We start from the raw sequence: 25,706 nt of genomic DNA, 5'->3' as shown, positions 1-25,706 counted from the left end.
AATACAGCTCTTTTGCATGGTTCAGTGTTGGATGTAAAAATAAATTGTGATGATACGTTTCTTTGCTGGTCAAGAGGAGTGTAGAGAAAGTGAGAGTTTGATAAGTATAGGTGTTGAACAAGAGATGGAAGATAGTACTGATGTGAAGTTTGAAAAAGAAATAACAAAGTTTAAAGTAGTTTCTGGTGAAAATCCCAACTATGTTTGTATTTGTTGTTGACGTACTCATTATAAAATTCAAACTAGGAATGTCGATGTGTTTTAAAAAAATGAAAACGAAAACAATGATAAATGGAAAGAATTTGCTGCTTATCTGTTTGTGGAAGGTCGTTTTGAGTTAGGTACTGTACAATGTATTTGTAAATATTGTTACAATAGATTAGAAGAAAACAAAGTGCCAGCTAGAGCTGTCCATAATGACTTAGAATTAGTAGCTATACCTCCTGAACTTAAAGATTGAAATACATATGAGGCCATCCTTATAAAAACTGTGCACCCTTTTCAGGCTGCAATTCGTATGTAGCCTAAAACAGGTAAGCTGCCTCCAACAGATCTTCAAAGATGTTTAAAATGAAGAGTTGTGTATTTACCTTTAGATTTAAAAAAAAATGTTGAAACTGTTGGTGTAGAAAGAGAGGATGCTGAACCTATAGTCATTCTTGGTAATGGTGTACCCACAAAGAGTCGGAAAATATGGCAAGAGTTAGTAGATGTCATGAAAGTCCAAAAGGCTACTATATCTGGTGCAAAACAATATTTACTATAAAAATGTAAATGTAGAAGAAGAAGAAATGACTTTAGAAGATAAAACACATATTTCAAGTGGACAAATAGAAAAAGTGGAGAATTCCAGAAAAGAAGAAATTTATTAACATTATACTATGCACCCTCTACATTTAAAAGACCTGATAGAAGATACTATTGAATTGTTCCAGATGAAAAAAGCAAAAGGAACTCCCATGAGTGTGTGGGAAAAAACTTTGGAAGCTGGTTGTTTTGCACAGCTGTTCCCTACTGGAAAAGGTGGACGATATGATGAACGACCAGTTCAGATTCCAGCTTCAGAATATCGTACTTTACGACTGTACTCAGAAGAACCAAGATTTTGTCAGTGTATTCGTCAGTGTATTCGTTATTTGTTTCATCTTTTTTTTGAGAGTGATCTGTCTGCACTTTCATATGCAGTCAACCATATATTAAAAACTGGAACGCATCTTTCACATGTTTCTTCAAAGGAATTTATGGACAAAGTTGAAGAAAGAGACGAACATTTAGAATCACAGTTAATTAATTTGATGGCATGTCAACGTGGCACTAATGAATATTGGTATTGACGTAATGAGGAACTAAAATGTATGTTAAGAAACGTAGGAACCCCTACGTGGTTTATTACACTTAGCTGTGCATGGCATGATTTACTGTATTTTCTACGAGAAGCAAATTCAAATATAGAAAATATTGAATTGAAGACAGCTGGAGAACTGTGTTCCCTAGATCCTGTAAATGTCTGCAGATATTTTAATCATAGATTTGAAGCCATGATGTATTTCATCTGTAATAAAAAAATCCACCTATTGGCGAAGTTATTGATTTTTTGGGGAGAAAAGAATACCAAGCTAGAGGTGCTCCTCATATACATATGCTTTTATGGATCAAAAATGCACCCAAAGTTGGAACTGATTCGGATGAGACAAGTCAAAGGATACATTTTACACAAAATTTAGATTTGGCTTTCCACGTCCAGTAATTTCCAAAGGAAGAGTGAACGGTTTTATGTCAGCAGGGAGGCATACTATCACTCGAAAATCACCCAAAAATACTTATAATATAAAAAGAACAGAAGAATCGAAGTACATTAATGATTACAATCCGGTGATTTTGAAGATGTGGAATGCAAATATGGACATACAATATGTTGCAGATAGCTCAATTGCTGTTGCTCGCTATGTCACGTCATATATTGCCAAGTCTGAGAAGACAGAATTGAAGGAATTGTGGGAGGAAATTTCACCGGAGAAGACACTTAGCAAAAAATTGTACAGCTTCAGCTTGAAGATGCTTTCACATCGAGAAATTGGATCCTACAAATGTTCGGATCGAGTGACATCTGCAAGTTTATATTCAAAGTCAAGAGGAATCATCTGGATAAGTCTAGGCCTTGCTGCAGCACGAAATCGAGTTTTGAAATCCTTACAAGAAATTGAATACTTGGCACTGAATGAACCAGAAAGTACAGATATTCTGAAATCAAATATGTTGGATACATACTATCCAAATAGAAGTCCATACCTGGAAAACATATGTCTATATGAAATACTCCAATGTTATAGTTTTTAAAAAATGTTACAGAAAAAATAAATGAAGGAAAATACGCTGTAATTGGATCTGAAGGATGTTTGGTAAAGCATGACAAAGGAAATTTGATTAATCACAGGAAATTAAGTTGTGATACTCCAGATAAAAGAGAGTTTTTCTATTTAACTCTTCGGCAACTCTTCAAACCTTGGCAGACTGAAATGGAATTACTTGAAGATTTTGACTGCTATGAAGATTCTTTCAATGCATGTAAAGATAGCATTGAATATACAATTTTTCTAAATTATCTACAAATGTTGAACGAAGAGATTAATCAAGAAAGAACTATTGCAGCTGAAATTGCTAGAGATAGTTCTCAAGATAGTCAGAGTTCTGCTCCACAAAGTCAAGATCCACTAGGAGAAGCCATACTTGCAAATGAAGCTGCAATATCAATGAGTGAAGTGGAAACGGTGATGCAGCAAGCACAACAGGAAAATATTGATTTGGAAAATTTGGAGGAACGTTTGAATACTGAACAGAAAGACATAAATCACCAAGTTACACAACAGATACAACATGGATTACTGCATGAAAAGAATGATTGCCAATGTACATCATTTAGACCTATTCTTATGTACATCAGTGGACAAGCTGGAACGGGGAAAATTTCTTGATTAAATGTTTGTCAAGTTATCTACAGAAAACAACGGATTCACATTTATCTTGTGTTGTAACTGCTCCAACTGGGTTAGCAGCACACAACGTTAAAGGGATTACATTACATTGTCTACTTATGTTACCAGTAGAACATGAAAATAAGTTGGAATACCACAAATGATGAAGATTATGGAAATATTCTCCAAAATATTAAAATTGGTGTCTTAACAAAGGATGGAAAAAATGCTTTCGAAAGTCGGCTACTAAGAAACTTGTTTAAAAAAGAAAATATTGCAGCTGAAACAATCTACCGAAGAATTGCAGAAAAGAAATCTATAATTTGCCTTATGCCAACACTGAAAGAATGCTCTACATTCAATGAAGAGCTGTTGAAACTGGAGAATGAGCCGATAATGAAAATGGTAGCTATTGATAAAATAGAACATGAAGGAGTAACTATTGTTTTGTCAGAGAAATTGCAGTTAAAATTAGACTCTTTGGAAAAATCAATATCTAAGAATGCTGGTTTGGAAAAGATCTTACATGTATCTCTAAACTGCTGGGTAATATTACGGCGTAATTTAGATGTTGAGAAAGGATTAGTAAATGGAACAATGGGGAAAGTTGTTGACTTTGTTAGTTATGCAAATAGAGATGGAATTGAATTTTTGAAGATTAAATTTGATCAGATTGAAGAGGTGAAACAGATTGGACACTGTTTTGTTCATTTCTTGCCTGTAAAAGATTCGTATTTTCGTAAAAAACAGTTTCCTGTTTGCTTAGCATATGCCGTGACTATTCATAAATCTCAAGTTTAAGTGTAGACAGTGCTTTGGTAAATATTGGAAGTCCTGTGTTTAAGGAGGGTATGGCATATGTTGCATTATTATCTCGAGTAAGAACGTTATCCAGATTGTATTTGATTGATTTTGATGAAGAAAAGATTAGTGCAGATGTAAATTGTGTAAAAGAGTACAATAGGGTAAGAAGACCCTATGCTCCTAGCTTAGGTGAATATCCTATTTATGAAAAATATTTAATATGTCCAAAACGAAAACATGATAAAGATTTTACTGAGGTTGCAAAGAAAAAAATAATTGAAAAGAATGATGAGTCTGGAAAGAAAATAGAAGGGAACATGGTTGCTAATACTGTAGGATATCAGTTTGAAAATAGTTTAGGTATCAACTGCTATGCTAATGTAATCGTCAACGTTGTGTTTTTTTCAGAAAACCTACAGCATGCAATTATGGAAAATCGAGAAAAAAGATTTTGTTTTTTGTTACATTATATTTTTGAGAAGTTGAAAACAGATAAAACGAAAATCCATACTGCTTCTGATGTGCGTAATCTTCTGAATATATGTTCTGGATCTTCACAATTTACACAGAATGTACAGCAAGATGCTCAGGAATTTCTTATGTTTATGCTTGCAGTATTAGAAGATGAAGGTTCATACATGTGACAGCTGTTCATTTTCATCTACTACTAAAATAGACACTGAACGATTCATATATTTGACAATGCCAGATTTGAAAACAGTGTCTTTCAACGATTTAGTGAAATAAGCTACTCAACATATGGAATGTACTCAGTGCAAATCAGAAATGTTGTCAACATTATTTATACAAAGATTTGGACAATATAATATTTTAATGCTGCAATGTTGTAGAGCAGATAGAACAAAATTGGAAACCAAAATCAAAAATGTTGTGGCAGGTCAAGTTTAAATTTCAGGAAGAACTTTTAAAACAGTGGCTATTGTTTTCCACGATGGAACTACTTCAACACTATACTGTATATTTAAAATGCAATAAAGGATGGACACTATGTAATGATGCACATTTAGAGTATACATTTTGTTTGCCTAATGAATTACCAAATTCATATTTAATATTTTTGATGGCAAAATTCTGAGAAGATATCAACATGAATTACTGACTATATTTTGGATATGTCCACTACAATGATTTTAGATACATCATTCACCCTATTGGAAGCATGTGAATATGATTTTAGAAGTCTATCTTGGATATCCTCATTGCAAATGTTTTCAGAAACATCATTTGGCCTATTGGGAAGGTGTGTATATGAATTCAAAAATTTATTTTCGATATACCCAATGGAAATATTTTCAGAAACATCATTCGGCCAGTTGGGAAGATGTTGGTAATTATGGATTCAATTATTGATTCTGTTCTTTCATATTGCATTTGGGAAATTGTGTTTGAAAGAAGGTGGTCATATATTTGATCTTTGTATTATATACTATGTTATTAAGGATGTTCATTTGTGAAAATGTAAATACCAAGCTGCGTTTGTTGTAGATATTTTGAAGAGAAATATGGGTTTTTGTTTAACAATCTTAGATATTCCACCGTTATACTTAGTTGAGCTAACTCTAACTCGCGCCCCCGTAATGCACTGCTGATGACGTCACATATTACATCATTATTGATATGGTCAGTGATGTCACTGATGACATCACTGATGACATCTCAAATGACATCACTGATTACATCACTGATGACATCATCCACGTGAAAATCTGATGCACCTCTTCACACCCTAATATAACCTTTGATACACCCCCTGTAAAATACAGACTACCATTTTCAAAACCATCGACACACCAATACCAGTTACTACAAACGCACTCACTGATTCCTAGGTTTATACACATATCCACTCATTCACCCATACAACCATTCATACATGTAGTCACTGATCAATACAACACTATCATATGCACTCATACACCTATACAGACACTCACACACCACCACTCATCCTATCAGTCATGCACTCATCCTAGTCAGTCATGCAAAGAATCAATCACAGTTCCATTTACTCACCTACACAGTTATACACACACTACCTCATTCATTCATACAGATACTAACACATAATTACTCTCTTATATAATCCCTAATACACTCATCCATAAAGCCACTCTCACAATCACTGACTCTCACATATAGTCATTTATATACTCCAACTCTCACATACACTGCCTTTTAGTTTTGCACTTATTTGGACATCTACCACTGAGACATCCATTCACTCACCAACACATCCATACATACACTCACTCACCCATGCAACTGTTTCCTTATGCACTCTTAAAGTCATACACCCAGTCAATCAACCACTCACACATCTATGCACAGAGTCATGCACCCCCCATCCAACCACACACACACTCAGTCGGTCTCCCATACAATTACTCAGGCAACTAATCAATAACCCATATAGACACCCGTGGAGCTACTGACCAACTAATGCAGCAGGTTATACAACAACAGACAGACTGATACAGACATTCACACAGTTTAGTCACTAACCCATGTATTCAGTAAGACACATTTAATCACTCACTTAAACAGTGAATTACACACCTACTAAATCTTTCATCCAGACACATATAAATCCACTCATTCTTCAATACAGCTTGGTAATATATAATACATATTTCGATTTTAAAGAAAAACACATTCAGTGATGTCATTTGAGATGTCATCAGTGATGTCATCAGTGATGTCACTGACCATGTCATGAATGATGTAATATGTGACGTCATCAGCAGTGCATTGCGGGGGCACGAGTTATAGTTAGCTCAACTAACTATAACGGCAGAATTTCTATGGGTTTGTATGAGTGAAAATGTCCAACTAACTATAACGTCCTTGAAACCTAGGGTTTTTTCAGTGAATACATCTCTTCAACCAACCTTCTTAGTGCTTTAATTATTCAACCTGATCTGGTGAGTGGGAGCTGTCATCTTCAGTGTCAGAGATTTTCAAAGACTGTGAAGAGGTTTTCAGGATCAGTCTTTCCTTCACCATCTTGATCAGAAGACCGATGAATCAAATGCTGAAAGTGAGAGGAGCCTCCGGTAATAGACTTTCCAGGATTCTGGACAGTCACAATGTGTCCCTCGGTGGGCACTGTGTGGAAAGATTTACATCATATGGATCATAAGATTTCCTCCTTCGCATTTGTTGGGCAATCACTAAATCTCCTCTCTTAAACTCAATGTTGTTTGCATCTTGCCTCTGGTCTGCATACGCTTTAATTTTCTGTTTGTTAACCAAGTCCTTTGTATACGAGTTATGTTCTCATTTCCTTCTCTTTGTTGGTCCATGGAGGTAACTTGGTTGTCATTGCTCACCCGAACATCAGAGTCACAGGACTTTCACCTGTGGCTGAGCAAGGTGTTGAACGATAGGTTTGTAGGGTGGAATTCAATACAGTTTTTAAACAGAGCCTCTCAAAATTTGCTCGCTGTACTGCTTTCTTTAGTGTACTCATAAAACAGTCAATGAGTCCATTGGCCTACGTTTATGTTCTGATGCTTCAGGAAATCCTGAATTCTCGACTATTAACAGTAATCAGCGGGGCTTTGATTCTTCCTTGGACGATGCACAATGATATAATTGCACTCTTGTAATCGTAGTTCCCATTGTTCAATGTGAGAAGGCATCTTGGCTTTTGGATTGCCAAAGATAGTCAGTAAAGCTTGATGATCAGTTACCAGCATTAATGGCTTTCTGTACAGGAATACATGGAAATGTTCACTAGCCCATACCAAGGCTAAACTTTCTTTTATTAGGTTGTGAGTAAGCATGTTCTGTCTGGGACATACTTCTACTGGCCTATGCCACAATATGACTTTGAGCATTTGGGTGACTGCTGCGCCCAAAAAGGATAGCACTTAACCCAACTGGGCTAGCATCAACAACAGCCTCTGTATGAAGCTCTGGATTGAAGTTGGCCATTTCAGCAGCAGTTTCAATGGCTTGTTTGATTTTCTTGAAACTTCTCTCTCATTCTTGTGACCACTTAAATGAAACATTTTTCTTCCTTAACTCTTATAATGGAGCACTTATAGTAGCAAAGTCTTGTAAGTATTTTGAAAAGTAACTGGTCATGCCAAGAAATTAATGTATCTTCGAAACATCTTGTGGTAGATCAGCATTTAACAGGGATTGTACTTGTACAGGTGTCATACCACCATCTGAAAAGATTTGGCCAAAGAACTTGAACTTTGTCTTGTGGCCCTCACACTTGTCTGCATTCAAAGTCACACCTGCATCAGTAAGTAAATGACATACTTGTGTGAGAGCTTTATCATGCTCCTTCTGTGTAGTTCAGAAAACCATATGTTATTGCTGTAATTGAATCCATTCACATCAGACTGTATGACATGTCAAATGCTATCTTGGACAATTTCTGCAACCGATGACACACAAACATTGAGTCCCTTGTATCGAAAGAGAACAACATGAATAGAACATTTTTTCCAATTTACCTGAAATCTTCTTCGGGTTCCAACTGATGATAACTTTTATTTAAATCAAGGCATGAGAAGTCTTTTGCATCATTAAAGTTGCGTTATTATGTAAACAATGAGTGGACCTGGGTGTCGTTCTTGTTCAAATGCCTTTCTTGCTTGTCGCAAGTCAAGGCATAAGCGTACAGCTCATTCGCTGTCTTTTTTCTGCACTACCACTATGGTGAAACCCTGGCGCCAGACCAGTTGCACTCTCAATAATGTTATGCTAAACTAATGGTTTAAGTTCTTTTTCAACAGCTTCTTGCAAATGAAAAGCAATTTGTCTATGTCTCTGAGCAACAGGACGGATATCTTCATTAATAAGCAACTTTATTTTCATATTCTTAAGCTTTCCTAAACCATGAAACAACAAAGGGAATTGACTTACCATTTCATGGTGAGCATTCATGTTGTAATTCACAGAAATCAGTCCCATAGCAGTACAGAAACTGAGCAGGCAGACACTTGATGCTGTACCTTGAAGCACATGGATGGGTGCTTGCACCTTAGTTTTCCTGTATTTCATTGTCGCTACAAATGAACCTTGACTTTTTATGGACATCGATGCAGCCCATGTGTACACTTTGGTTTTCGGAGGTGTAAGTCGTGGCAATGGAGGTAATTAATTGTATTTCTCTTCGGGCATTATGTTAATCGATGCACTACTAATGATGATGAAACGTATCGAGCAACCATTTATTTTCAATGTAATCTGCGGACAATGTTTGTATGACTTTGGTGCTTTGGCATGTTGAATTTTCTTTGACTGATATCATTTTTCCTCAGAAGCAGTCAGTCCGACATGCACACATTTCTCTGAGGTAAACATGACAAGGCACAACCATTTTCCTCCCTTTCACTTGATATTGAGACATAAGAACTGTTTGATGGTTAACTTTGTTCAGTGTCAATTTGCCTCAACTGATGTCGTCGCTTGGCCTTGTGAGTGTGCGCCGAATGTTGCTTCTGAAATGTTCTGGCGGCTATCTTGCCTTCGCGCCATAGCGCACTTACTTTTTCCTTCACTTGACAAACCATCAGAACATGGATCTCTTTCCCACAGCCTTTACATATCATTTACCTTTGTGTGGATATGAAAATCCACATCTAAAACATAACTTATTTTTACGTGTAGATAGCACTTTGTGTCCTTCAGTCTTTTGCTTTGACTTGCTTTTTATACTCATGACTGATTCACTCTGAGCACCTCCGGCCTCTATTTCAGCAGCTTGTCTTTCAGCATGCTCAACTCCTGCAGCAATCAACACTCACTCTAGACTAAGAGTTTCTCTCAGCATTCGTCATATGAATGAATTTCACAAGCGTCCATCAATAGCTCTAAAACGCATAACCTCTTCATTGTTAAATTCAATGAACTTACAATGTTTGTTGAGTGTATTGAATCACTCCACAAAATCATCAATGTTTTCCACCAAATTTTTGACATTCTTAACTAAAAATGTATCTTTTGTATTCAACGTATGGTAGAGGGCTGAACTTGAGATTTAATGTTTCTTTAATCTGACGGCATGTGATCTTTTTCATCAGTTCACAACAGTTTCTTCATGACTTCTTTCACTCCATCACCAGCAAGATTTTTGAGATACTTGATAATCTTTTGTTTTCAGTCTTCAAGTGCATCAATGAAATCATGAAATGGATTTATCCAAGCAGTCCATCGATTGCCAATATGTTGCCTTTTGGCTGTATCAAGAGTTGGTGGTGGTTTCAGGAAGGCGGCAACATGGTAACTCGTTATGAGAGTGGCTGACATTGAGGGTGGAGCTTTTCCTGCTATGGTTGGCTGTCCATTTGAGCCTGCATCATTTGCTCTGTTTTGGAGGCCATTTGATAGACTGGCCTCAGAGTCATCATGGGCACTCGAAGGAACTGTGACCTCGTCGTTGGTCTCCATCGAAGCGCCTTCACGTGGTTGGGGACCTCTGGAGTTGTTCTAAGCCATCCCCTGGCAGCTTTGGTGGTATGCCACTTCATGTATCAGACAGCTCAGTAAGCACAACCCTCATGCTTCTTCTTGGGTCTCCTTGCCCAGTGCTGACATTGCAACGCTCTGCTTCCCAAGGCTCTGGTAAGAGTAATGATAATATATTTCTCACTTATTATTCAGTCAGTCAGTGCTTCTATGTATTTTGCTAATATTTGACTACTGAAGTTTCTTAGTGCTTTTTTCTGTATCAATATGTAACTATATTTTGCAGTATCGCTCTGTATACTTTACAGATGTGTCTTACATGGCAGATTGGTACCTTTATTTATGGCCTGACAAACAGGTTCTCTACCATGAATGTGTAGATTCTGTGCAACTCTTCCATTGTCTTCACCTGCTTTACAGCGGCAGAAGTTGTGCTTTGACTCCATGTGCAAAAAGTGTTGATTCCGCACCTCAACAGTGACATATGTGGCATGCACAAGCAGTTTGCTTGGACCAGGGCAAACTCCCTGGGAGAGCACGGTCATTCTTCGGGTTGCTTGTCCCCTATCTCGTCACCAGTTATGTAGTACTCCCCAGACTGGGTACCGCAATGACTATGCCGCACAGAGATCTTAATATTACACATCTTTATTCATCTGCGTGTAACTATGAACATAACATTCTAAAACAAGCTTTTTTTGCATTCTGTTCTGACACCTACGACACAGCTCTACGAAGTCCGTTAGGAGACAAAAGGTTCCCATCATAACGCTGGCAAGACACTACACTCTGCAGAGATGATCCAGAAGTAACATCTGAGCAATCCACAAGACTGCACAAGATGCACAATATATGCTCTTTATAGGTTCCCCAGGAAAGACAGAGGCAAAGCCCACAGGTGTGCACTGGATACATTGGGCCGGGGAAGATGTCTTTTGAAGTCAAGCCTAAGCAATCTGGTGGTACAACACATTAGTTATTTAGTAATCGAGTAATAGGATTTGTAGGATGGTAATACTGTGGAAAGAATGTAACTAGTTTATTAGATAAATTCATGGAGAGAAGGAGCAAGGTTGAGCACTGGTTTGGAATTAACGCCTGAAAGCAGGGGTTCTGGCCTGAGGTTATTTGCAGGCTCTGCCAAGTCCAACTAGGGGCTACGTCACCGGAAGACTCCCTTAACCTCTCTGCTTTCGTGTGACATGACCTCCAAACTAGCAAATTTGTGCAGAAGGACAGGACATCTACAGCCCAACACAAGGGCCTCAAGTTCATGGGGACGGAAGCAGGGGTCTATCCAGGTAGTGTCCTTTCCAGTCACATTCCATGGGCACTGGCTCAAGATAGCTGCTTGCTCTGAGACCCTTGGAAGGTTGGCCCAGTTGGTGTGGTGGGAGGGGGCTTGGGTCACATGACTTTCAACCAAACTAATACTGTCAGGAGGAAAAGCAGATACAGACAGACGGATGTGTCTCAAAGCACTTGGAGAGGGAGGTAACACAGAAAGTAATGGACAAGAGAGTCTAAATTACCCAACAGGTAAATCCATTGTTTTATGTTTTTTAAGTTATTTTTATGGACAGTGATGAATTAAGAAACAAACAGTGAGAAACAACCATGGTAGCAACAAATCAGACATTTTGCACCACTTCAATAGCACGAACAATAAAACAAATACAAAACTTTGTGCCAGATGTATGAAGATACCATTTTGCAATTTTATTAATCGCGAATCACTAATTGCGAATCACAAGGATTCGCAATTAGGAAATCACAAAACAGCATGTATGAAAGTGCGTTGAGCATTTTCTGCGATTCCTAGGTGGTCGCAAATGACCTACCTCATGCATATTAATGAGGTAGGTCGCAATTTGCGACCCCTAGGAATCGCTAAAATCACGGGGATACTGGCCTTCTGGAGTCAGCAGACCATGTCCTGATTGCCTTTAAATAAAGCAATCATTTTTTTTTTAAATGCAGCCCGTTTTCTTAAAGGAAATCAAGTTGCATTTAAAAAGCAAAATGAAAAGTTTTCTTTTCATATTTTAAGTGCAGGCAGTGGTCCATAGGACCACTGCCTGCTATTAAAAAATGCTTTTACAAACATTCACAAAGGAGAAGGGTTCCCTTGGGGACGCCTTCCCGTTTGCGAATGGGTTACCACCTACTTGAAGTAGGTGGTAAAATGGGAATGTTTTGTAACCGCATTTACTGTCATAAAATATTCATACTTACCGAATCGGTATTAGAAAGGGATGCTCTAAACATGCCCTTTCCAAATCCAGAATCGCAATTTGGGTTTGATACATTTGAAAGCCTCTTTTCCGTTCGCAAAAGTGCTGATTCTGCGAATCGGCCCATTTCCGAGCTAAAAAAAATTACATACATCTGGCCCTTTATATGCACAGCACTTCCTACCATCCAGGTCACCTAGGCAAAATGGCCCAGTGCTTCATGGGGTATAAAAGATACAAAGTGTCTGTGTCATACGTCATATTTGATAGTATTAGGCCTCCCAATATTGATGATTTGATTAAATACGTTTATGCACAGTGCAGTCAACAAGGAGTTTTTACATATCCATAAGCATGAAGTCCTGCTCTTGGCTATTCGTATGGTCAACTACAGGTGTTTCCGCACAGAGTTTCTACTGACAAACTTGGGGATCAGTCCCAGAACAAAGTAAAGCAAAAAACAATCATATTTCATTTATGGCATCACAGGGGCTAACAAGGTAACTAAGGCTCTCAGAGGCTATCAAATTTGTCCATTGTCTCCTATGATGCCCTCCATGTATTAAAAAAAAAATAGCAAACAGCTGGACAAACTAAGTAATCAGATTACCTCAGATGATCAAAGGTAAGAGTTCTATATAGCAAGAGCCTGGCGGAGCACGTTAGTTGTGTATGGAATGGGAAAATGGGGAGGCAGGGAAGCCAGTTACTTGTTTTCTCCAATGGACCAGTTCCTATTCCAAATATCACATGGAGCCAGCCTAGCACCCATCAGCTTCGCACCAATTGTCCACCTGTTACCTATCCCTAAAAGACAAGCTCCTAGGCCATGGAGCATTTGAGAGGTTGGTGCTTTCTACCTATAAAGAAGCCAAGCTAGCGATGCACCTTGCAGCAGCGGGAGGAACAGAACCCAGGCGGGCAGAGTATGCAGAGCATACAGATTTGGAGTACTGGTGCGAAGTAAACAGGAACAGGGCCGGACCGGGGGCTAAAAGCAGCCCTGGCAAAAATGTCCAAACGCCCCCCCCCCCCTCACCACCATCTGCATTCTTGCTCTTTCCATCCAGCCATCCGTCCGTCCATCCATCTATTCATCCATCCATAAATACATACATACATTCATACATAAATCTGTCAATTCGTCCATCCATCCATTCACCCATCCATGTATCCCTCCATGCATTCACCCATCTATCCATCCATTCATCCATCTCACTCCTTCTCTCCTCCCTCTCTGATCGATTTCTTTCTTCCCCTCCTACCTCTCTCATCTCTCTTCCCCCACCTTCTTCTCTCTCTCTCTTTCCAGCATATCGCTCTCTCTCCCCTTCTCTCCTCCCTCTCTAACCCCCCCTCTTGAAGCACCTCCCCTGCCAGCTGCAGTGACCCCCAGGTGCTGGAAAAGACAGAGGCACCAGGGGCCTAGGACTCCGGGCCATCAGGGAAATGCCAGGTGGGATGAAAGGCCAATCCGGCCCTGAACAGGAACAGGCAAACCAAACAAAGAAGGAACCAGATGAAGCACCTAGTCCCGCGTCCGCTCCCAACCTTGCTAGCTGCATGCGTGCTCACCCCTCAACCCCACACGATGCTTGCTGGTCTTTCCCCTAAGTCTGCAGCCAAGGCTGGGCGTCTCCATAATCTTTTGATCACAATTGACCAGCCGCGCTCAATGAAAAGCACACCTGAAATGTACTACTTTAAAATTATGGTAAAAAAGTCAAGGGTGAAAGTTAGTTTTCAAACCGTGCTAAGTGAGAGGTCTCAAACATCTAGAATGACAGCACTTGGATAGCAACTTGCATTTTGTTTTGAGTGAATTTCCTCCTTTAGTTCATTCAATCATTAGTTTTCCTTTAGCAGTATGCTTCTGTACTTCCATAGCGCCAGGACACCCTTGTCGGGGCAACTGTTGCACTTTACAAATTCTTCATTCATTCATCTATTCGTCTACTCCGGTCAGGCAATGTTCTTTGTGTATTATATATTGTACCTATTCCTACGTAGATGGTCTGTATTTTATGATTGCCTCGTCACCTTTGTCTGTACTCTCTGTAATTAGATTTAAGTTCTAGGGAACAAGTGCTGTAGTATGAAGCCTGCATGGAATGAAATCAGTCCTTTGGTAATAATCACTCTACTGAACGTATGTGCTGTGCAGGGGAAGCAACATTTAAATGGCAACTAAATCGTAAGGTATTGTATTGAAACATGCGTACAGCAAGTACTACTCTTAAGTGGGCCACTTTAGTACTAGTCCACAAGCACAGCACACAAACATCGTGTGGAGGTGTTGGGCGTCTTGTCTCTGCTTTTGTTTTTGCATTCGTGTAGCACTTACTACTCTTATTTGGGGTGCTTTAGTACTTGTTGACACAACACTAACATCGTGTGGCGGTATTGGGCGTCTTGTCTCTACTTTTGTTTTTGCATTTGTATAGCATTTGCTACTCTTATGTGGGGCGCTTTAGTACTTGTCGACACGCATAGCACACTACATCATGTGGAGATTTGTTGGATGCGGCTTGTGTCTGCTTTTGTTTTTGCATTCGTGTAGCATTTACTACTCTTATTTGGGGTGCTTTAGTACTTGTTGACACGCTTAGCACACTACATCGTGTGGATGTGTTGGGCATCTTGTCTCTGCTTTTGCATTTGTATAGCATTTGCTACTCTTATGTGGGGCGCTTTAGTACTTGTTGACACGCATAGCACACTACCTTATGTGGAGGTGTAGTTAGATGTGTCTTGTCTTTGCTTTTGTTTTTGCGTTTGTATAGCACTTTCTAATCTTATGTGGTGCGCTTTAGTATTTGTTCACATGCATAGAACACTACGGGCCAAATTAAGATGTCGGTGGGAGTTACCTCCAACCGACACCGTTTCAGGGAAGGAACTGCCCGACCATAGGTCAGTGGTTCTGACAACCTCATTAGGATGCGAAGGCACATGGTGGGGTTGCAAACTTCCATGTTTCAATGGGAGTGGGTGCGGCGGAGCAAAACCGCCGGCAGCATAAGCTCCCATTGAAAACCAATATCATAATCCCGATGGCAGAAACGCCACCCATAAGGGATTATGAGCATGTTCCGACTGGCCGACCAGCTCCTTGAGCCCGTCGGACCCGCGTCGGATTTCTCCGCTGGTTTAAACTCTGACCGTAATCATCATGTCAGTTTGGAAAGCCTCCGACCAGTGGTAGGAGGCTTCCCGACCGACTTCGTAATTAGGCCCTTCATTGTGTGGAGGTCTAGTTGGATGTATCTTGCCTTTGCTTTTGTTTTTGCATTTGTATAGCACTAACGAACTATTCTTATGTGGGGTGCTTTAGTACTTGTCTACATGTATAGCACACTACATCGTGTGGGAGGGAAGTTGGGTGTGTCTTGTCTTTGTTTTTAGCCTACGTGGGAAGTGTTTGCATCTGATGTGTGTGGGCAACTGAAGTGTAGTTATTGTGTTGTGGGGCAATGCTCTTGGCAGTGTGACCTTTGAGGGAGTGAGAAAGACAGACAGATAGTCTTCTAGTTTGTGGCCTGCTGCAGGTCCCTTTATTGTATTGGTAATTTTGTATGTACTCAGTCTGGTGTCCTATGCTGGCTGTGGCAGGAGGTCGTCCACTCTGACATCTTATGGATCCGGGATTGGTAGGAGAAAGAGTTATGGGAATGAGAGATGGCCTATAACATAACCCCTCTATATGTTATCTTACATATTCCAGATTATTTGTCCTGATTAATCCATTCCCACTATTGCTTTAAAAAAAAATATAGAAGCGCAGGTTCTCATTCTTTAGAGTACCTTTTTGTTCCTGAGAAGTGCTGGTACTTTCATATTAAATGTATTGCAGCAGACCTGAGAAGTACAGGTACTCTCCCTTTCAAATTAAAGAAATTCAGGTACTCAATGCGGGGCCATACCTGCCTATTTAAAGCACCGATTACCATCCAGCTGGATTACCTGGCTTCACGTCCATTCTTGATCTTCCCTAACAGCCTGCCCGTTTTACTTCATCAAAACAAAAAACTAACCAGACCTCTTCAAAAATGCTCTCATAGCTATTAAATAGGTAAAGAACTAACTCATATAAAGCTACCTCTGTAATGTGACCCAGGGATGTGCCCCTTCCCAGTAACTTCCTTTTCTTCTATAGTCATGATATGCAGATTTTTGCCACCACGAGACACCAGATGTTTCCCAGGTGAGGCATTCCTTAAAGGTCATGCTGTATGGCAACACTGAGCTCTCTCTCCAAATGTCTCCGTTCACCTACTACTCCAACCTACCCCACAACCCTACCCACAAGCTATGTCATTTCCTGTGTGACCAAAGCACAGCCGTTACATCTGTTCATTCCACCTACGATTTTGCAGGATTTGCTATTTGCACATTTACCTGCTATCCCCGCTGGAGTGCTCCTTAAGCCCCGGTCCGACTCGGCAAGTGCCGTTGAGCGGAGGGCTGGCTGGAGTCACTTCCTGGGCACTGCATTTCCGGGTCGTTCAGCGCTCTAGTCCTTCCTCGCTGACACTGTATATATTCTGATGCACTTTCGATCGCGCAGCGGACGCGCGCAGAGCCTGATTCAAGAGGTAGTGCCGCTAGCTGAGTGTCAGAGTGCTCACCTTTTATCTTGTTAAAAAACCCATTTTTACCTGTGTTGCTACCGATTTTATTTTAATGCTGCCCCCATTACGCTGCTACTGTTGGAAATCACTTGCTATTTGCACATTTACCTGCTATCCCCGCTGGAGTGCTCCTTAAGCCCCGGTCCGACTCGGCAAGTGCCGTTGAGCGGAGGGCTGGCTGGAGTCACTTCCTGGGCACCTGATTTCCGGGTCGTTCAGCGCTCTAGTCCTTCCTCGCTGACACTGTATATATTCTGATGCACTTTCGATCGCGCAGCGGACGCGCGCAGAGCCTGATTCACGAGGTACTGCCGCTAGCTGAGTGTCAGAGTGCTCACCTTTTATCTTGTTAAAAAAAACATTTTTACCTGTGTTGCTACCGATTTTATTTTAATGCTGCCCCCATTACGCTGCTACTGTTGGAAATCACTTGCTATTTGCACATTTACCTGCTATCCCCGCTGGAGTGCTCCTTAAGCCCCGGTCCGACTCGGCAAGTGCCGTTGAGCGGAGGGCTGGCTGGAGTCACTTCCTGGGCACTGCATTTCCGGGTCGTTCAGCGCTCTAGTCCTTCCTCGCTGACACTGTATATATTCTGATGCACTTTCGATCGCGCAGCGGACGCGCGCAGCGGGCGCGCCGGCTGCGCGCCAAAGGCAAGCCCGTCTGCGCCCGTCCGCGACCGGCCGGGACCTAGGGCCACAACCCCTGGCAGTTTCCACACCGCTATTCGCTACAGCGCCCAAACTCTTAAAACCCTACAGGGTACTACTGCCTCACAGTGCGCTCACTCTATAAATCCCATGAGAGAGCTCGCTGACTGCCCTTCCTGTTGCTTTAAACTACTCCCAAGTGTCAAGGAGACCTACACACCAGCCCCAACCCTGAAGCTGCTCCTACTAAACTGCCGCTCCCTCCCCAGACACTCCACTGAACTCCGTCTTTTACTAGAAGATCGTCAGCCTGACGTCTTATTTTTAACAGAAACCTGGCTTCACAACAACTCCGACCCAGATATTGTCCAGACTCTACCCCCCGGTTACCTCATACATAGAGCTGACCGTAAGAACTCTAGAGGCGGAGGACTAGCAATAATATACAAAACGTCCATTAGTTGCCGCTCATCCTCAGAGGGGCCCCCTGACTGCGAAGGTATGCAGTTTGCCTTGGAACTCTCACCCACCTGTACCTTCTCTGGTCTCTTAATTGATCGTCCTCCCGGACCTTTAGGCCAATTTCTCAACTCCCTTCCTTCATTCGTGGCCGAGCGAGCTGTAACCCTAGCTAATTTTACGATGCTTGGTGATCTTAACATCCATTTGGATGACCCCGCTAATCCCTCCGCCAGGGAGCTGTCCACCTGCCTTTCTGCCCTTCAAATCATGCAAATGGGCTTTTCTCCCACCCACGACAAAGGCCACCTACTTGATCCTGTCTTTAGTAATGCACAAGAACTATCAGTGGCCGCTCCTATTCCACTCCCCTGGACTGACCACTTATTAGTTCCCATGACCTGGGAGACTAGTCCCCCTAATCCCGTTTTGCTGTCTACAGTCACTCTGGACAGAAAATGGTCGAACCTCTCCGCCAGTATCTGGTCGGATACTCTCGCCTCCCACAGACCTCCCCATAACCCTAACCCAGATCTGGCCAATAGTAATTTCAACGCCTGGATCCGTAACTCGTTGGATACTCTCCTGCCTAAACTTCCGGCCCACAAGAAATGCAGGGAGAAATCGGCCCCTTGGTACACTCCCAATTTAAGGAAAATTAAACAAAGCTGCAGACGACTAGAAAGGAAATGGAGACTGAATTACGAGGAATGTAGGAAATCTGAGTACAAAGAAGCCCTAAGATCCTACAAAGCTGAAATTAAATCGGCGCAAATTCATTTTTATGAGGACAAGATCACGTCCGCTGCATCTTCCCCGAAAGATATATTCCGAATCGTCAAATCCTTGTCCTCCCTTCCTCAGGAGCCTCCCAAGTTGGAGGATGCATCTCAACATTGCAATGAATTGGCTGAATACTTTCACCAGAAAATTCAATTAATATGTCAGTCCTTTTCCCCTTATGCGCCTAACCCCTCCTGCTCCAGTCCCAGATCAAATACGACACACTCTCTAGAAGAATTTCCCTTGCTAGAGGAGAAAGGTCTGGACTACCTTCTCTCTAAGTTAACGTCTGGCTCCCCTACTGATCCTGCTCCTCCACATCACCTCTCCCTGGTCTTTCAATCTATAGGCCCAGTCATCATTGACATACTTAACTCTTCCATTACCTCCGGCATAGTTCCCCAGGCCTGGAAATGTGCCCAGGTTAGAGCTCTGTTAAAAAAACCGAATCTGGACCGTTCAAATTTGGCAAACTACCGCCCCATCTCCCTCCTCCCTTGGCTGAGTAAACTGGTTGAACGTCACATTAATGCTACTCTGGTTAATTATTTTGAATCGAACAATCTACTTCATTCCTCCCAAACAGGTTTCCGTCCCCAGTTAGGTACCGAGACGGCACTGCTTGCTGTTACGGAGGAAGCCAGAAGACTTCTAGACCAGGGCGGTGCTGCAGCGATCATCTTACTTGACCTCAGCGCCGCCTTCGACACTGTCAACCACAACATCTTACTTGAACGGTTGATTAACATGGGGATAGGAAAGATGGCGCTCACCTGGATTCAGTCATTCCTTAAGGATCGTTTCTATCAAGTTTTTGAGGGGACAGCCATGTCCAATCAGTGGCCTCTTAACTGTGGGGTCCCGCAGGGATCCTCTCTGAGCCCCACCCTCTTTAATTCATACATGGCCCCACTAGCCGAGATAGTGCATCCCTTCGGTATCAAAATAATCACCTACGCAGACGATACCCAGCTGGTGGTGTCATTGAACCACCCTGAGGGCTCGGCTGGCGCTCTAGGACTTTGCCTTGAGGCAGTCGCCCAATGGATGAGCAGCTCCCACCTCAAACTAAACGGGGAGAAGACCGAACTTATGTTCCTAGGGAAAACCCCCTCGCCCTTCTCCTCGATTGTTTGGCCATCCTGTCTTGGACCTATGCCTATGCCAAAACAACAGATCAAAAGTCTCGGCATATGGCTTGACAGCTCTCTCACTTTTAATCATCATACTACCAAGCTCTCGGTCACATGTTTTGGTCTACTACGTATGCTCAGGAAAATCCTTCCCTTGCTCCCCTTTCAAGCTAGAAGAATCATAGATCAGGCCCTGATTCTGTCCCGCCTGGACTACGGGAACGCACTTTACCTGGGCACCCCTCAGTCAACCTTAAATAGGCTACAGGTTATCCAAAACTGTGCAGCTCGTCACTTATTACAGATTCCCCGCAGACAGTCAGCCAAGCCTGCTTTAAAAAATCTACACTGGCTACCCATTCGAGCCAGGATCCAGTTTAAAGCTTTGTGTCTGACTCACAAAGCTTTCTGGAAATACGGGTCCGACATTACTTCCCTACCAGCCATCCAGAACTCTTCGTTCTAGTGCCGCCTTCCTTGCCATGCCTCTGAAAGTCCGTAGATCTAGATGGGGTGGCCGCTCCTTCACCCTGAACGCCTCCAACCTCTGGAACACCCTCCCACACACGCTCCGTAGTGAACCTAACATATCGGTCTTTCGTAAACACCTCAAGACCCACCTGTTCCTCTCAGCTTTTCAGTGATACTCCTTCCTTCTGTGCTCTCCGTGTCTGCAAGCGCTAGGAGGCCTCCGGGTAGCTACGCGCTATATAAATATAATTTCATTCATTCATTTTGCTGCTTTGGGTGGCAAATTTCACGTCCAAAAAAACAAAATCTGCGCCCAAAATCAAAAGATTTGCAGTATTTTTGTAATAAGCGAAAAAATGTGCCTACCCCAAAAATCCTGCATGGACTGTGCTATATCACAATCTGTAACCTCGTAGAGTCTCTAGGAGCACAGCGCCTGGAATCGGGGCATGTCTGTTGCCACAGAAAGCAGATATGAAGCCTGCTCTTTCTGGCATCAGACAACCTGCGTTCCTTGCAGTGTGCAGGGCAGGGGGGATCGCATATCAAAAAATGCCAATATAAAAACATAGAAGAGACAATGGGGAAAGTTAGGGGCGAACAGGAGACAGATGGCAGGGGAGTCCGGGGGCCAAGGGAGATGATTGCAGTGGAGATTAGGGGACAGGGGTGACTTCCAAGGGCCGGCAGAGTCACAGGGCGCAGACTGAGACGTGTGAGGCAGCCTGCAGGCGCATTGCACAGGAGTGCATTTCAATGGCAGTTGACAGAAGAAATTAACACCTTTGCTGCCTGTCAGCCTGTTGCTCGCCCTCCTTTTACTGTGTCAAAGGCAGCGCAGAGCCAGTAAAGAGAGGGTCGACCACCCTTCTTTTAACAAAACGTTTTTGGTCACTTTTGTTAAAATCGCAGGATTTTTTCAAAAGTGCAGATTTCAAGTTTTTTTTTGCAAATCGCAACAATTGCAATATCCTGGGAGTCTGTCCAGCCTAGCATATACTGTGCTGTAAGCTAGCCATGCGCAACATGTGTGGCATCCAGTGCCATACATGCAGAATATTCTGGGTACATTTTGGTCTTGCTTTTATGTGAACCTTTGCTGCCTAGCGCATCAGTTTCCATTTTAATTCGTTTTGCTTTCTGAATTGTTTTTACCTTCTCTGCTACTGTTTTAGCAGTTGGTTTTGTCAGTTATAGCAGACTAAATTGTCGATATCAGCCATTTAAATAGGCCCCAATTAGCTCTTAAAATGGCTCCTCCACATTCACTCGACTCTCTTTACTCACTCCCGGCTGGAAGTGTCTCCTTACTTTATTCCCCAACACCAAATCTCTTCCTTTATCGGTTGGAACCTCTTAAACTTTTAAACTGGTAATGTTCTAAGCTTCCAAAGCATCCCACGTGAGATCCTGCTTCCCAGTTCTGCCTGCATCATTGTGCCATGCCAGTGCCATTCTAGAATATGTGGATTTGCCTTTAATAGTCAATGCACCGTATCCCACACTTCCCAGCGGTTCACTATCATTGGGCTGGTACTTCCTGGTTATAGCCCATAGAATATAAACAGAGTAGGCAACTTTAGAAATGAGGGTCATGAATTCAAAGATATATATATATATGTTTTATATATTACATATCTTATATTATATATCCTTTATTTATTTTCTTTTTTTAGAACCAGAAGAACACTAGGCCAACGTATTTTGTGATGCAAGATCACTTGTTCAGGGACATAAGATGTGCATATACAAGAAACCGCGAACTGAAGCAAGGCACTATGCCTGAATTTTAAATTAAATTCAATCCACTATACAGATGCAATAATAAATTGGGAGCTCATAACCTTTAATACTGATTGAGACAAAGCAGAGTAAACATATCATATAAAGTAGACTTATGGCCCTGAAGAAGCAATCTTGCATTGCGAAACACATGTTGGCTGAGTGTTCTTCTGTTTCTTATTAGAAAACAAACACTATATGAGATACAGTCTTTGCATTCATGCCCTTTATTTTTGAAGTGGTCAAGATGTATAATATATACTGGGGGTGGGTGTTCATGAATAAGTTGGGAGGAGCATCACACTGGTCCATTATTTGGATGCGCATGCCCCTTCAGGAACTATAACCAGGGCATAGCCAACGTTTACTGTCACCCATTTAATCATGAATCTAAATTGATATCCTCTACCTACCGTCGGAACTGGGGCAAAGTGTCCTAATTTGTCCAACAAATGGTACTGCTCTATTTTTGCACATCTAACACCTCCACACTTAGCACTTGTATTTTGAGATGCAGTCCTCACCTAATCTCTTCATTCATTCAGCTACCTTTTTGATGAGGCCAATCAGCACTTGTATAGGCAGTATGCCAAATACAATTCTGTTTAGGTGAAACAATTATTTAAAAAATGTGTATCCTCTCCTGTAGCCAGGCAAGTGTTGCCTGTTTAGTTAGGTAGTTAATGATTGTTCTTGCTGCAGCCATCTGTAATTGCCGTGGATCACTCCATAGCAATAAACGATGTACTCTTATGAACTCTCTATTGCTTCCTTCTGCTGACATGAGGAGCAGGATTGGTTTCCTAGTAGGGGTGGGCGGAATTTGCTTAATCGCGTTACGCAAATCTCCGCGAAACGGTAAAAAATCTCCGAGAACACGCAGAAATTCCGCGAACACGCGGAATTGCTGGTTCGCGATGCTTTTTTCCTGTTCACAGTTGCTGTTTGCGTGTTCGGGGAGAAATATCTCGCGAACACGCATTTTGAGAACGCGAACAAGAAAAAATTTCGCAAAGTCGCGGAAAGCAGAATTTTGGGCAATTTCGCGTTCTCCGCGGAACGCAGAAATTACCGAAATTCCGCAAATTCCGCGAGCGGAACGGAATTTACCGCCCAGGCCTATTTCCTAGAGCCTCTAGTTTGACATTTCATTGCAATGTATATCTGTAAATGTTGGCCTGCATGCCTTTTGATGATTCCTCTGGTTGCTACTGCTCCTAGGATATGACTTTATGTTAATGTTGTCTCATTCTTCAAATGTAATTATCTTATTTTTCAGCTGATGACAAAGAGTCTGAGTTTTGGTGGAGTCTCCATGTCAGTTTCCTTAAGTACACAGGAGTCAGTTGACCACTCCATTGGTTGCTCTGGTGATTTCTCTGAGTAGTGATTCTAGGTGTGACAGCCAGGCCACACCTGCCTGTCAGTTGTGACCAACAAGTGTGATACTTTCCTGTCACATCTAGATTATGCCAATGCCCCTCACATTGGACTCTACAGACTATTAATCAAGCTTCAACAAATCTGGAATGCTGCAGCCAGAATAGATCTAAACCATAGCAGACAAGATCATATTACACTTACACTCACTGCTCTAAGTAGAAGCATCTCCTTCAGCTCTGTGCATTGCACACCCTACAGCCCATGGGACAGGATCAACCTTCCTGCAATCCAAGCTTACAATTAACTAACAAAAGAGAAACCTCAGATTGAGAAAGGCTCCAGTTCTGAAGAAGACACTACATGTGGATATGGACCCGGTAAATCTAGGTCTGCATGTGATTCCCCATTCTCGGGACAAACACTCATGATAGCCAGATTTATGAGAGGTATTCTAGACAGCAAAGATATTTCCAGCCACATAGTATCCCGCTCATAAATCTGGCTTCCTTGTAATCAAGGTCTTGATAGTAATTGACAGCAACTTTTAGAAAAGAATAGGTACAGAGAAATTAAGAGGGTAACGACCACTGACAAAGCCAATTTGTCTGGCTTGCAATTTCAGTTATAAGACAGACATCTTGACTTTGCCTAAGTAGCCAGACATGCCACATTTGCATTTCAGTAGCAGCATGACAACAGGAGCAGAGGGGCTGTGGCTGCGCTGAATGTCACCAGTGCCCATCAAAGAAATGAATGTAGTTGCTGGGAACATCAAAGAGCATTCCACTAAAGAAAACTATTAGCAGAACAACCCAGTTGCAGCCCTTGCAATTCATTTGTTTTTACTCCAATGGAACCAACGTATCTTGGAGTTGAAACAAAATAACTTTGCATTTTGTATACAGTGCACGTATGAGATAAAGAATTCAATGTTACAAAAAGTGTGTTAGTTGAGTTTACTTTTCAGATTATTTTTTATTTTTTTATTTTGAAGGTTTTATATAGCGCGAGCAAGACTCTTGCAAGTAACAGAGCGCTTTACAAGTCATAAGAGTAAATCCTGCGCTAAGCATAGCGAGATCTAAGTGATAGAGTTGTACAGATCTGAAAGTCATAAAGATTAAGCTAAACAGAAGGACAACTGAAGAGAGTAAAAACAGCATACGTCAGACACAAAATACAGAAAACCGTTACAAAGTTCATGTGAATTTAGCCATGAGGATCGCTTTCACTTCTGTTTTTTAATGTAAAATAGTCTCTTTTCCATACACTGGAACCACTTTCTCGGAAGCGGACAGATAAAACAGATCAAATGAAAAGATAAAATAAATAAGATAAAATAAAAAACTAGCAGAATGAGTTGAGAGATGTGTACTCCTCTGGGCAAACACTATCTAAAAGCAATGACTGAATGGGACTGATTTAGCCAGGCCATTGATTGTTGTGTGACTGACCAAAAGGCTACTCTATGGCCCTCATTACGGGTGGCCTCATAATTCTGACATGGCATGTAACAGCTATTATGACACTGTCAGAATTATAAGATCTGCGGGAACACCGTGAATCTGTTTAGTTTCACAGAGAATAGAGAATGAGGAATTACTTTTGGAAACCAGACCTTGAATTACTAATTCCCCTTGTGATTCCTCATTCCTAGTGACACTCTTGGGTACCCACTTGTAATCCCCCATAACTCAAACCATCTTGGGCTACCATTACTCGTGGCATTGGTAACTCCAGGAAGGCAATGCAACCAGCATTACCTAGCTACTCAGAATGAGAGACGCTGCACTGTCAACTTGCCCTAAATATGGTCTTATTATGACTGTGTTTTCGTAATGATTTCGGAGGATCTTTGAGGGTAAGTGGTGTTATTTACCACCTTTGTACCTGGAAAGAAGTCCCATGAAAAAATAATTCAGCACCTATGCCATCAAGAGACAGATGCAAACCA

General features: G+C 41.6%; 1 protein-coding gene across 1 annotated transcript in view; it reads right to left on the bottom strand.

Annotated features, from left to right (window-relative positions):
- ADAMTS19 (ADAM metallopeptidase with thrombospondin type 1 motif 19) overlaps positions 1-25,706 on the bottom strand; it is a 1,193,695-nt gene that overhangs the window by 1,163,580 nt on the left and 4,409 nt on the right. The gene's annotated exons all lie outside the window — the stretch shown is intronic.

The sequence above is a fragment of the Triturus cristatus genome, chromosome 2_1 (assembly GCF_964204655.1).
Source record: "Triturus cristatus chromosome 2_1, aTriCri1.1, whole genome shotgun sequence".
NCBI lineage: Eukaryota > Metazoa > Chordata > Amphibia > Caudata > Salamandridae > Triturus > Triturus cristatus.
The sequence above is the reverse complement of the archived record's forward strand: the minus strand, read 5'-3'. Positions and strand labels throughout refer to the sequence as shown.